We start from the raw sequence: 15,363 nt of genomic DNA on the forward strand, positions 1-15,363 counted from the left end.
CAACGGGAGAGACCACAGCAGTGGGAGGCCCGCGTACCGCAAAAAAAAAAAAAAAAACAACAAACAAAAGATCCAGTGGGCAGAGATGCAGAAGCTCTGTTAGTGCATCGGGCGAGTCCAGAAGGATCGGCCCAACTGCAGAATAGCCAGAGTGAATCCGGGGGAGAAGTCAACTGGAAGGCCTGAGATCTGGGTTCTAGATTCGGATTCCAGGCTTCACTTTTGAATTTGTAAAATGAACGCGGCAGGATGCAGATCTAAATATTTCTGTGATAGCAATTTATGAACTGATGAAGGGTGTGTAAATTTGGGTAACAGTTTTGATAAGTAATGTGAAAGTAAGTATAAATACTCCGAAAAATATTCAGAATTTTTGATTTGGGAGAGTGAAACTGAGGAAATAATAGTACTTAACGTATATATATATACATCTGTTATCTTCACGTTCATCGCAGCAGTTACAAAGAGATATAATGGCAACAAGTATATAACCTTGTTGCCATATGTGGCAACAAGCTAAGAAAATGGATAAACATGGTACTTTTATGAAATGAATGCTGAAGTACCATTTATGTTTATAATAAAGGAAGATGCTTATGTTGTTTTTTTAATGCAGAAAAAATGTAAGAAAATATTCAAACATTAAAAGATTTTTCACATTCATTTGTGTTTTCCTTTGTTTTGTTTTTTGTATTAAAGCTGGTTTCACTTGTGTAGTGGGGGAAACAGTTTTTAAATAGGAAGTTCCCTAACGATAAAGGCTCTAAAGTTTTCTCTTGTTAAAATGATGGTCCCATGGATCAGAAGGCGTCTTGATCTTTTGTTGGGAATTGTTGCCTACTTATAGCAGAAGGATACGTTAAAGCAAACATATTCAGGTACACTTTGGTACTGATTCCATGTCTTCAGTATTAAGGGTTGATTTGGGACATTCTTTTAAACTTTCAGGAAAAATGTGGAAACTCTTCTGATGATGGTAAGAATCAAATAAAATACAGGAAGTAACTTTGCAAATACAAGGTGCTTCTTATTCTGGATATCCGCAGCTTAGAGAAATCAATGATTTGTTATTGGAGAAGGAGCTTCTGTGCAGAGGGAACAGCCAGTGCTGAGGTCCTAAGGTGAGAGCCCACTTGATATTTTGGAAGCCAGTGTGGCTGGTGCACAGTGAACTGGTGTGGGAATCCAGATCATGTGGGATCATTGGAGGGTTTAGGTGGAAGAGTGACAATTTTAGAGGGACAAAGTCTGAAAGCATGGAGACCAATTAGTCCATGGCAGTAACCTAGGCAAAAAATAGCGATGACTTGCACCAAAGCTATAGGACTGAACGAATTCTGGATATACTTTGAAGCTGTCAGGATTCGATATGTGTTGTACGAAAGGGAGAAGTAAGGGGTGATTTTTGGCTGGAACAACTGGAAAGATGAAGTTCTTTTGACCACAGTGACAGGTGAGGAAGACAGAATGAGTATGGCAAGGAAGCTGATGCACCTTTAATCCATGGATCAAAGAAAAACATCAAGTAAAATTTTTTTTTAATTTCCTAACTGATAATAAAAACACAACTTATCAAAATAGGTGCAGCAAAGCAACCAATTTAAGGTTTATATTAGAAAGAGAAGGTTAATACTGGTTACAAGTTTAGGTAAATGGAGTGCCCCTTTATTTGCTTTACTTTTTTATTAACAGAGTTTTTGTTAAAACGTCCTTTTCAAACCTGTTGTTTATCCACTGTAAAAAGCCTTCATATTTCAGAATGCTCAAGAGTTGTTCTTTAGTTTTTTACTACTAGGGAGAACTTTCTAAGAGACTTCCAATGCTAATGTAAGGAAGAGAACATACCTCCAAATCTTTGTCACACCTACATGGGCATCATTAAGCATTTTTGGTTGATCTCTAATTTCATTTTGACACAGAGACACTTCAGCAAACACAGGGAGGTCCTTAACTTCCTGAAAATGGAGAATTTTTATGAGGCAGATTGGCTTGCTTTCAGTGTCTCATTTTTAATTTGTAGTTACAGATGTTATCAGATAAGTGTGTTTCGAGCTCTGCAGGGATGTAAATGATTTAGTGGGAATAACCATCATGGGATCTGGAGCCAAAAATGAGAAGCCCAACCTTACAGGTTATGTAAACTTACAAGATCATTCGAATAACATGAAATAATGTATGTGAAAACACACTGCAAATTCTCAAATAGGATATCAGTGTTATTAGTAATTAGTAATATATATACATACACATATATATATATTCCTCTGAAGCAGTTCTGTTCTCCCTCTTCTCTGTTCATCTTCATTGCTAAAGAAAAATGTCCCTGAGAGATTCATCTTACTCATTTGTATTTAAGTTTTTTTCTGCAAGGAATGCAAAGTCACAGTTGCTGCTTCCTAATATTAGCAGTCTTTAAAGTGTGTTTTGACGTTTATTTTTGATTTTCTGTCCTTATGAGTTTTCTAGGCAATCTCGCCTCTCTCAGAGGTGCAGAATTGAGAATTCCCTATTTAAAGGTTAATTTCCTCAAGCACAGTTCATGTGGCTAATTTTTAGTCAGGTGTCTCAAGAACTCATCACCAGTCACAAATACAGCCATCTGAAATTCTAATTCTGTGAGTTCCTTTGAAGGGTAGTGACTTTCAGTATCACTTCTTCTACCCTAACTGATCTCCCTGACTGACTCAACACAGCAGCCAGATTGATCCTGCTACAATGTAAATTAGGTCATGTTACTCCTTTGCTCATAGCTGCCCCCTCCCCGTCTCAGATTAGAGGCCCATGTATTTACAGCGTAAACTCTATAGAATCTGGCTCCCTGGCCATCACCTGCAGCTCTTGGGACCTCTCTAACCTTATCTCCTATTACTCTGCCACTTATTCTGTGCTTCAGCCACACTAGACTCCTTGCTGTTCCTCAAACCCACAAGGCAGGTTCTCCTCCTAAGGAGGGACTTGCTGTTCCCTCCTTCTGGAATGCTCTTTCTCCCATGCCCAAATGGCCTACTCCCTCATCTCCATTTTTTTTTTATTCGATTAGTATTTCTTTATTTGTGGAATTTCTCCCAAAGTGAGGCCAATTATATTGTCATTCCTGAAAACAAGCTACAGGTTTTATAATATGTATGCAATACAAATAAAATTCCCTTTCTTCTCTGAGAAGACTCATCAACTTCTCAGTGGGTATTGAACTTGTTTCTAAAGAGTACATGCACTAATTTCATCTGGAAATTGTTATTACATGATTTCTATTGATTATTTGTCTTCTAACATTGAAGTCCACCATTTCCTCTATCTGTAACAAAATCTAGGCCCTCTGATTTCCTCCTATTGAAAATCTTCTGTCCCAACTTTTTTTCTTTTTTTTGCCTTTTTTTTTTAACATCTTTACTGGAGTATAATTGCTTTACAATGGTGTGTTAGTTTCTGCTGTATAACAAAGTGAATCAGCTATACATATACATATATCCCCATATCCCCTCCCTGTTGCATCTCCCTCCCACCCTCCCTATCCCACCCCTCTAGGTGGTCATAAAGCACCGAGCTGATCTCCCTGTGCTATGCGGCTGCTTCCCACTAGCTATCTATTTTACATTTGGTAGTGTATATATGTCCATGTGACTCTCTCACTTCGTCCCAGCTTTCCCTTCCCCCTCCCCGTGTCCTCAAGTCCATTCTCTAGTCTGCGTCTTTACTACTGTCCTGCCCCTAGTTTCTTCATAACCAACTTTTTTTTGATTCCATATATATGTGTTAGCATATGGTATTTGTTTTTCTCTTTCTGACTTAATTCACTCTGTATGACAGACTCTAGGTCCATCCACCTCACTACAAATAACTCAATTTCGTTTCTTTTTATGGCTGAGTAATATTCCATGGTATATATGTGCCACATCTTCTTTATCCATTCATCTGATGGACACTTAGGTTGCTTCCATGATCTGGCTATTGTAAATATAGCTGCAATGAACATTGTGGTACATGTCTCTTTTTGAATTATGGTTTTCTCAGGGTATATGCCCAATAGTGGGATTGCTGGGTCATATGGTAGTTCTATTTTTAGTTTTTTAAGGAACCTCCATACTGCTCTCCGTAGTGGCTGTATCAATTACATTCCCACCAACAGTGCAAGAGTGTTCCCTTTTCTCCACACCCTCTCCAGCATTTATAGTTTGTAGATTTTTTGATGATGGCCATTCTGAGCGGTGTGAGGTGATACCTCATTGTAGTTTTGATTTCATTTTGCTAATTATTAGTGATGTTGAGCATCCTTTGATGTGTTTGTTGGCAATCTGTATATCTTCTTTGGAGAAATGTCTGTTTAGGTCTTCTGTCCACTTTTGTATTGGGTTGTTTGTTTTTTTGATATTGAGCTGCATGAGCTGCTTGCATACTTTGGAGATATTTATCCAAAAGAATTGAAAGATATTAGCACGCCTATATTCATTGCAGCACTATTCAAGATGTGGAAACAACCTAAAATTCGATCAACAGATGAATGGATAAAGAAAATGTGGTCAATACATAACGATAGCATACTATCCAGTCTTTAAAAAGAAGGAAATTCTGCAATATGCAACAACATGGTTGAAGCCAGTTACAGAATGACAAATACGGCATGATTTCACTTATATGAAGTATCTAAAATAGGCAAATTTGTTGAATCAAAGAGTGGAATGATGGTTGCTAGCAGCTGGGGGGAGGGAGAAATGGGGAGTTACTAATCAAAGGGCACAAAGTTTCAGTCAAGCAAGATGAATGAGCTCTAGGGGACTTCCCTGGCGGTCCAGTGGTTAAGACTCTGCCCTTCCAATGTAAGGGGGCGGGTTCAATCCCTGGTTGGGGAACTAAGATCACACATGCCTTGTGGCCAAAAAAAAAAAAAAAAAGAATGAGCTCCAGAGGTCTGTTGTACAACATTGTACCTATGTACATTAACAAAAATGTACACTTAAAAAATGTGTTAAAGGGTAGGTCTCACGCTAAAGTGTTCTTACCACAATAAAAAAAAAAACTTAAAAGAAACAGGTCTGTTTGTTATAAAACTAAGAATGTATACAACATCCACTTTCCAAATATCTCTTCTCTAAACTTTATGTCTTTCTGACCTTTCTGATGTCATGTAAATTCTTGTCTGCCCCTCCTGTCCTCAATGAACTGGGAAAAGATCCACTTCCACTCCTATACAAAATTCCTTCTTATTAATGAAGAGAATATTCTGTCACCCTCACCCTTCTCTTGTGCAAAGGGGCTGTCTCTTGGCCTTTGCATTTTCCTTCAAAGACCTGATTTCCTCCCTCTTGATCAATTTCACTTCACCAGCAAAGTGTTCTTTTACATGTGGGAATGATGTCACCCAATTCAAGAGCTTTTTAACACAAATGAAGGGTCAGACTTTATACTCACCCTCTGATGCTTTGCTTATAATTAGTAGCTTTTTTTAAAAGGTTTGGCCTTCAGCAGCGTTATCTCATTAGGCAAGTGTAAAATGTTCCATAGCTGGTGTTATAGAGAAGTGGGGCAAGGTTAGAGGAAGTCCACATAGTCACATGCTGCCCGTGGAGCACAGAAGAATCAGGAACAGAACCTAATGGTGTGCTTTTTGTTTGGCTGCCCTCTCAGACCATGCACTTGTACAGAAAACCATCATCATCCTTCCCAAGTACCTACTGTATACCTACATACCTTGGCTTCCACAGAACTCATGATTGTTTCCTGGCTCCAGAGAAGGAAAGAGAGAAAGAGGATGCATTTGAAGGGAATTGACTAGATGAAGAAATCTATACCCATATGAGTTAAGTGATTCTTACAGAGCTGATTAGTGAAAGGCTGCACATAGGAACAGGTCTCCTGACTTTATGCCCTACTCGACACTCCTTTGTCTCTGAGAGGAGACAACTATGTGACTTAGGGTACTAATAACATTCTCCTCTCTCTTGTTTTCCTCATTTTGCCTTTTCTACAGGGCAGATTGTCACTCTATCACTAGGCTTCTGACAAATTCTTATGACAGGCTTTAACCTTAAATTGCGCCATCTAGCGATGTGAAAAGAAATCTCATGCCGGAGACCAAATCATTTTTGACATGTACAGAAAATTTTATTCAATAACAGAATATACATTTTTCTCAAAATTACACGCAACATTCACCAAAATATACCACATTCCAGGCCATTAAAACACTTCCTTTTTTTAGATTCCGCATATAAGCCATATCATACGATACTTCTCTTTCTCTGTCTGACTTACTTCACTCAGTATGCTAATCTCTAGGTTCATCCATGTTGCTGCAAATGGCATTATTTCATTCTTTTTAATGGCTGAGTAATATTCCATTGTATATATATACCACATCTTCTTTATCCATTCCTCTGTCTATAGACATTTAGGTTGCTTCCATGTCTTGGCTATTGTCTTGTTGCAGTAAACAGTGGGGTGCATGTATCTTTTCGGACCATGTTTTTCTCCAGATGTATGCCCAGGAGTGGGATTGCAGGATCATATGATAGCTCAATTTTTAGTTTGTTAAGGAACCTCCATACTATTCTCCATAGTGGCTGCACCAGTTTACATTCCCACCAACAGTGTAGGAGGGTAGTCAGCCTTACATTTTAAATAAAAAAGAGATAGGTTACTTCTAATGTCAACTTCCTGCAACATTAAAATATATCCACTTTAAATGTGATTTTATCATATACAAGTGTACTTTTTGTGGTTATTGACTCAAAATACAACTACAAAATTTAAATAAGGCATTATTTATGAAAATTGTCAGCAGCATTGTAACATATGATATACAGCAGCACATGATATTTTATTTTTTAATAAATATTATTTATTTATTTTTTTAATTTTTGGCTGCGTTGGGTCTTCGTAGCTGTGCACGGGCTTTCTCTAGTTGTGGTGAGCGGGGGCTACTCTTCGTTGCGGTGCGCGGGCTTCTCGTTGCAGTGGCTTCTCTTGTTGCGGAGCACAGGCTCTAGGCAAGCGGGCTTCAGTAGCTGTGGCACGCGGGCTCAGTAGTTGTGGCTCACAGGCTTAGTTGCTCCGCGGCATGTGGGATCTTCCTGGACCAGGGCTCGAACCCGTGTCCCCTGCACTGGCAGGCAGATTCTTAACCACTGCGCCACCAGAGAAGTCCTGATATTTTAAAACATGAATAATACAGAGCGTTTCTTCAGAAAAGCTCAAAGTAATTCCCACCTATTATCTGTTTTTCCATTACAAGAGCCTTGTGAAGTAAAAAGGGCATCTGCCATTAGCCTCATTTTACATCTGTCATTAGCCTCATTTTACTGATGCTGTAATTAAGACTTAGGTGATGTCACCACGAACATAGTAAGAAAAGCCAGTTTAACTTTTTGTAGGAATGTAAATTGGTACAGCTACTATGGAAAACAGTATGGAGATTCCTAAAAAAAAATTAAAAGTAGAACTATCATAAGATCCAGCAATTCCACTCCTGGGTATTTACTTGAAGAAAACAAAAACAGTAATTAAAGAAAAGATATATGCACCCCTATGTTCATTGCAGCATTGTTTACAATAGTCAAGATATGGAAGCAATCTAAGTGCCCCTTAATAGACGAATGGATAAAGAAGATGTGGAATACATATACATTTATAATGGAATATATATATAAATATATATTCCATTTTATATATATATATATATATATAATGGAATACTACTCAGCCATTTAAAAAAAGAACAAAATCTTGCCATTTGCAATAACATGGATGGACCTAGAGGGTATTACGCTAAGTGAGATAAGTCAGACAGAGAAAGACAAATACTATATGACTTTACTTATATGTGGAATCTAAAAAGCAAAACAAATGAACAGACATAACAAAACAGAAACAGACTCACAGATACAGAGAACAAACTAGTGGTTGCCAGAGCAGGGATGGGAGGAGGGGTGAAATAGTTGAAGGGGATTAAGAGGTACAAACTACCAGTTATAAAATAAACAAGTAACAGGGATATAATGTACAGCACAAGGAATATAGACAATATTTTTAATAACTTTGTGTGGTGTATAATCTATAAAAATATCAAATCACTGTGTTATACACCTAAAACAAATACAGTATTGTAAGTCAACTATACTTCAATTTTAAAAATGTATAATTTTCAGAGAAAAAAAAAGCCAGCTTAGAATTTAATTCTTCCGACTTTATTCTAGTGCTTTTTCCAAAAATTAATTGTTTCTTTAAAATATAACTTTGAATAGAATATATATATGTACAACTGAATCACTTTGCTGTACACTTTAAACTAACACAACATTGGAAATCAACTATACTTCAATAAAAAATATATATATAAAATATAGCTTTGAAGATTTTCTCCTATTATGATCATCATTCTGAGAAAAATGAAAATGTGGAATTTGCAGTAGAGTTACCATAGTTGATTTTAGTTGTAGTAATGAAATATTAGAGGGTTTAACTTAACAGGCATAAATCCCTGTGTTTATTATAAGAGCAAGCCGAAAATAAAGTTGTACTTCTCTCCTGTCTAAGGTCTAAAAGAAAGCTCCTTAGATACACAAAAATATATTTCATGGTTTCCAAACACATTTATGATAAAAGTTTTATTATTAGGAGAAGCTAATCAGAGATAAACTTGATCATTTAAATCAAGATCATCGTAAAGGATAGGTTTGACAAGAAATATTATGATGTTGCCGTTACGAGTTAAACATGAAGAGCTCTGATCCTCCTCAGATTCAGAGCGGTAGTCTAACCAAGTCCAATGTAATGGAGATTAAATATGAGTACAGGGCTTCCCTGGTGGCGCAGTGGTTGAGAGTCCGCCTGCCGATGCGGGGGACATGGGTTCGTGCCCCGGTCCAGGAAGATCCCACATGCCGCGGAGTAGCTAGGCACGTGAGCCATGGCCGCTGAGCCTGCGCGTCCGGAGCCTGTGCTCCGCAACGGGAGAGGCCACAACAGTGAGAGGCCAGCGTACGAAAAAAAAAAAAAAAAAGAGTACATATCCTGCTCCGCCACATTCCCACTGTGTGACCCTGAGCAAGTCATTTAGCCTGTCCAGACCTCGTTTTCCGTATCTGTCAGGTGAGACCTCTTCCAGCCTTAGTTCTCCTGATTTTCAGCTATTGCTTTCCCTAGCTAAACTCTGGACACAGACTAGATCATAAATAGATGAGTGTGTTGATTGTAGCTTCCAAAGCCCCCCTTAGGGCATCCGGGCCTTCTAGTTACAGATAGTGTTTACAAATACTTGGCCTGGTGCAAACTCTGTTCATCAAAGCTGGGAAAGCTTTTTACTGTCAGGTCAATGTCATTATGATGGTTGTTCTGAGGGGTATAGGGGGAATGTATGATTTTTCAGTAAAAACATCACATCATTGGTGGTGTCACAGTAAGATGAAATTTTTAAATAGAGAAAAATATGATATAAAATATATAAAAAATAGAAACAGACATAAAACTTGAAATTCTGATCCTTAGGTTGAAAAATTGGAACTCCATATATTGTGCTTGTTAGAAATTCTGGAAAGCAAAAATGAGATCTTTTACTTTGAATAGTATAAATTGAAACCTTGGAAAGGTAAGGGAACTCATGATCAACTTTACTGAGAGCATCTTTATTATGAACATAGAGCTGTATAAATCTGCCCTTTAGTTTAATGTTTTAATCAGTATGTGACACACAGTTTTACTGTATTTTGTGCCTGTTGATCTTCTAAGAACTTGCTGCTGGCCAGCTTCTTTTGTATATATTCCTATTCTCCATCCAACTAGAGCAAAAATGTTTTACAAAGAACGAAAATCATATGAAGTTTTCTCGAGTTATGTTAATAGACATACAATTTGACTTGATACTTTCTTAGATTATCCAGTGAAGTTATAGTTCATTTCTGGGAAATTTCATTTCCCCATCACGTCTGTAAGCTTTTCCAAAGGAAGGGAAATTTCAGACATTCTTGGGGTTTGGACCACCATGCCATGGCAAACCAGTACATTGTAGACATTCATTAAATATAGAAGTGAATTTACAAAATATTTGAAGATTTTTTTTTTTCACACATCTACACACTGTTGCTCCTCCTATTCTGTCCAGAAGAGGGCAGTGGGCAACATTCATCTCCAAATTAAAGACTCTTTCCTATCCCTTCCCCCTTACCCTAACTCTCACTACTGGCAAAAGCCCCCTTATTTCAAGCAATATTTACTACGGTGAAAATTCAATGCTCCAGAAATGTCTGGTTGCTCACAATAACAAAACAGCAATAACAAAATTTGAATTACAATAGGATCCTGGACAGGAAAATAACTGTCATTAAATAATAGACAGTAAACTCATCTTGATAATTTTATAGAAACGTTTATTTTTTCCATGATTTATATGAGTGTAGAAAGTTTCGGGGCAAGATTCATTCTTGCTACATTGATGTCAATTGTAATTACAAAATGCAAACATTAAAGAGGTAATCAAATCACTAGATATTTTATATCACTTAACTTACTTAATGGGCTCATATCTCTTCCAGTTTATTATAAGCGCAAATAGAAAATACAATTGTACCTTTCTCTGGTCTAAGATCTAGAAAACATCTCTTTAGTTACACAAAAATATATCTCATGCTTTCCAAACATACTTATGGTCAGTTTTATTATCAGGAGATGCTAGAGACAAAAATGATCATTTAAATAAATCATTCTCATTTATTGTGGAAAATATTCGAAATGTATCCTAAAACTCATCATGCAGCCAAATTGTGTTAGGTGGGCTTCTTTATGTTGCTGGCATTTGGGTTGTCAGGTCATAGGGGTTTATTGTGAGGATATTCTGGGACACGACAGCTAAGCCTCATGGAAGAACAGAAATTCAGTCTGTCTTGTCGTCTCAGTAGCAGGCATTTATGGTTCCCTACTTCAGTCTTCTGCCATTTTGGTGACTCAACTACTCTCTGGTTATTATGCTCTTGCAGCTACATATTAATATCATTCTATTCTTCTATATCTTCCCTCCATCTCCGTGATTCTGCTGCCTCTTGGTTTCTGCTTACTCTCTTTTCCCCAGGCATTTTTTGTCTTCTGCCCAATCATCCAAACTGTGACTCTCTCTGTGTGTCTCACATTCAAAGTCCCAAAAAGAGTCTCTAGCCTGTGCAGCCAATCACTAGCCCTCTGCTGGGTAGAGTTTTCATGCTAAGCCACTTTCAGGCCTCCAGCAAAACTATGGACTGACAGTCTGGGTTCTCAAATGCCCAACCTTGTCCATTATCTGTGGCCAAAACAATAGGGTAATGAGACACAAAGCATGGCCATCGTAGGGAACCCCTCAGGAAAGGCATTTGGTTATGAAAAACATCCTGAGTTTTCCCCAAATGGGGAAAAGTAACTGGCAAAGACCTTGTTCTTCCTGTCTAGGAAATTAGTAGCAGTAATTTATGAGTCTTACTTCACCTATGAATGCCCTGCTCACTTTATTCATCTTACTTTTATCTTGATGCTGTTGTTTGTTTTCCTTTGTTCCAGAAGCTAGAAGTCCTGTAGAGAATAGTGTAGCAGGCTCCATTTAGCATGCTAACTATAAGATATTGAAGTAGGGAATTGTCATTGTTATGCATTTTGGAGATAATAATCAAGTAAGCAAACCTTTCGCAAAAAAAAAAAAATACTTCCCCCATGAGGCAGTCCAAGTGAAACTACATTGTTAGTTGAAAGTAAATATTTTAGACCATTAGCAAGAGTGGGGCAGACATTTCTTAGAACAGTAAACTCAGAGGGATGCTTTGGTGGAAGGGAGACAACCAGGTTCTCCTAAGAAAAATGATTTTGTACTACAGTAGATAGTATTAGGTTTTTCTTTTGAATTTCTTATAAAGGAACCAATCATAAAAGTTCTGGTCCTCTAATCCTATGGGGCTTTTGCTTTTGTTTCTCTTTTTCTAAATCTCTTGCAGTCCTTTCTCTTGGCAGTCTGTGTTTTTTCAGAGAATGTTACCAGAGATGACCTGATTTTTTTATGTGAATAGAAAAACTGCCCAGGTGAAGTGAACTTGAACCAGGCCATTCAAGTCAGAGACATCAGCATATCTTAGGATATTGTTTTTCTCTTAAAAACAAAACAAACAGTTTTGTTCCTTATGTTTCTGTATTTTACTTTCTCTCCTTCCCCCCCCCCCCATATTTGGCTCCCTTCAATTTCTAAACAATGTACATTTTTAAAAGAAGTACTTTCCCTGAAAATTACCATATTTCACAATTCTGAGTATAAGCCTAAACGGAATGCACCCAGTACCAGGCACAACACGCAGGATTGTGTTGACATCATAACTCTGTGCACAAAATGGAGAGGCTGTTTTCAGTGCTTTGAACGTTTTTTTTTTTCCTTTACCAGGATGAAAATTTAAATCTTAATTTTAAAGTTGCCTCCATTCCCACACCACCCTCCCACCCAACACGCAGACACACATAGACAGACACATACCCCTTCCTTTCACACACAACTTACTTAAAGGGATAGACGAAGAAATGCAGCCTGAATGGCATGAAATAGAGGGAGACTTGGAACGTTTTTATTGCTAGGCAATGCTTGCCCTTTGTTGAAATCTCTCACTGATGCGGAGGACTGTATTTTGCCGTGATGTGTCTTGCTGTTACCTCATCAGGGCTGGGAGCGTGTCATTGCCTCTGCCTAGTGGTCAGCACCACCAGATGATAACATGCCCTGGCCCAGCCTTCCTTCTTCTGGAACATGTGCTCCCCACACACATACTACTGGAGGCCAACTGCCACTCAGCTCAAATCTATCCACGTCAGGCAACTCAAAGATAACCTGCCAGGAATCCCAACAGTGCAGTGTGGGAAGGGGGAGAAGGGGCAGCGTGGCTACCACTAATGTCACCTCCATCACACAGCCAAGCATTGTGACTCTGTCACAAAGATTCCCCAATCCTAAAATATTTAGGTATCTTGCCACTGTTTTATACTAGAATCATTTGTAAATAGAATATTGAGCATTTAGCCATGATGGTATGGGCCTCTAACCCCACCCAAAAGATTGAAGTGGGAAACTGAGGTCCTCAGAGTCTACGTTGCATTCGGGAGCCAGGCATTCCTTACCTGTGACTCATGCAGGGAGCTGAAGGGTGGGAAGAAGCCAAGTGACAGACTCGGTCACTCATCAGAAGGGTCTGGGCAGCCCTGGAGGGTCAGATTCACAACCAACAGGGTGGACTGGAGACCAGGTCAGAGGGCAGTTCTTAGCACAGTGCAGGCAGAGGTGGGTCCCAGGGTTAAGGCACAGTGTGTGCCTAATTCCCAACCCCCTTCCTAGGACTACTGCTTCCTTTCTTCCCTCCACCAAGCAATGGAAGCTAATCAGATTAAGCCCAAATAGAACATCTTTCTTTGCTACTACTTACTATTTTTCAAAGGCTAACTCACAATTTAGTGGTAGAGGTCTATTGAATTACTTCACTTTTTCCAACATATGATATTAAAATAAGTGGGAGCCCTTGGTAAACAGGGATTGAATTCCATAGAAGCCACAGCACGGCACCAGACAGCATTCCAGAGAAGGATGGCCTCACAGTTAGCTCAATGTCAGGCCATTTTCCTTCTTAGTAACATTTTTGAGCAAGGAAGACGGGAGTGGAAAAAATTAAAAGGATAGAAAAACCCTTTATAGTCATAAAATTCTCAGTATTTAAAAATGGTGAATATTAACAGCAAAAGGAACGCACAAAATATTTTGAAAATTCTTACCATTTGGTCCAGAAATATGGCGGAGGAATTATTAAAAGTAAGAAACTTGTTTAAACAAACATAACCATTTAGGCTTAATTTTCCCCTCTGAGTAAGCAAGAACTGCCTTATATAAACACCCACGCACTTGCTCTGTTCCCCTTTGTACTTCTGGGAGGGGAGAAAGAAGAAAAACGTAGAAAGTTTTCATTTGTGGACAAGCTTGTGTGCATAACCACAAGATCTGTGGGTTCTGCAGACTGATTAGGTCTAACCCAGAAGACTGCATCAATTACTTAAGGCAGATTCCCGATATGAAGGCAAGGCATCTGTAGGAAAATTACGCTTAAACTTTTATTGTTACTGCGTTTGTGTAACATTATTTTTCTTTTAGTCACAGAAAAGTATCTCTTAAGGCTCAATTCTCAGTAAATTCTGCAAGTTATCTCCCCTTACTCATGAACGTCCATCTTCCACTCCTGTTCATGACCCAGTCTTACAAGCAAACTGGCTTTCTCTAGGCATCTTGTCTCCTTAACACTATTACCAAAGATGTTCCAGAAGGAAGTTTTCAATCTTCCAGATATCTCAGTCCATGAAAATCTAGGCTGTCCTAAGTTTCCTTTGGAGATTCTTGTTTTTATTCCTATTGCTTAACTTATTTGGAAGAAACTCATGAGAGACTGACTTATGAAACAAATCTAAGTGTGTGGATTGAAAATAGCAATCGCATGGGGAACGTTTCATTAATGTAACTATTTACAATGAAACTCCTTACCGAGAGATGAAAACAGTTGAGGAAATACTCTGGGAAACAAAACCCCCAAGGCTCAAGCAACCTTTATCTGAGCCTAAAGGTTCAGGAACACATGGGGAAGGCCAGCCACACTCAGAGACACATGGAAGGCCAGCCACACCCTTGGTCAGCCCTGCTTGGTGTGACTCTTAGTTTGTGTCAGAAGTAAGATTTTGTCCAGACTTGTCCTGACCTCTCAGTGAGGCTCCAGGGTAATGGTTATGCATCCTGACTCCCCCATAGAATCTCCTGGAACTTTCCCCCCCAAATCCTGATGCCCAGGCCCTAATTTTGACCAATTAAATCACACTCTCTGGGAAAAAGACTCAGGCATCAGAACTTTTTTAATGCTCCCCAGGTGATCTTAATGGGCATCCAGTGCCCTAGAGCAGGGGTTTTCAAACTGCGTTCCTTGGTCCTCTAGGGTGATCACTGCAGAGGCAAGGCGGCATGTGATGACTGCTACCCTTCCGTCCCTCAGTCCAAATTCTTCCAGAGTTACCACTCATTTTGTCTCCTTTAAGTGTTTCAAATAAAATAAAATGTCATTGGAAAAAAGCGGAAAACATTAGAGAGATGTAATCAAGGATAGTCTCGATTAAAACAAAGCCCACCTAGAGATAACTAGAGATAACTAGCTTATCTCTCGCAGAGGAGGTAGGGAGAGAAGTTTTGTCTCCCAGGTCCTTCACTCCAAAGAAGATGGATATTGATCAAACACTAGTCTGTAACTCTATATTTGTCTGCATATTTCTTTAACCACTTTACTTCCCATATAGGGTCAGTGAAACTCACTCATAGCCAGTTGTTTAAGGGAGCAAGCGTTTTAAAAGCACTAT

This window comes from Orcinus orca, chromosome 12 (assembly GCF_937001465.1).
Source record: "Orcinus orca chromosome 12, mOrcOrc1.1, whole genome shotgun sequence".
In the NCBI taxonomy this organism is placed as follows: Eukaryota; Metazoa; Chordata; class Mammalia; order Artiodactyla; family Delphinidae; genus Orcinus; species Orcinus orca.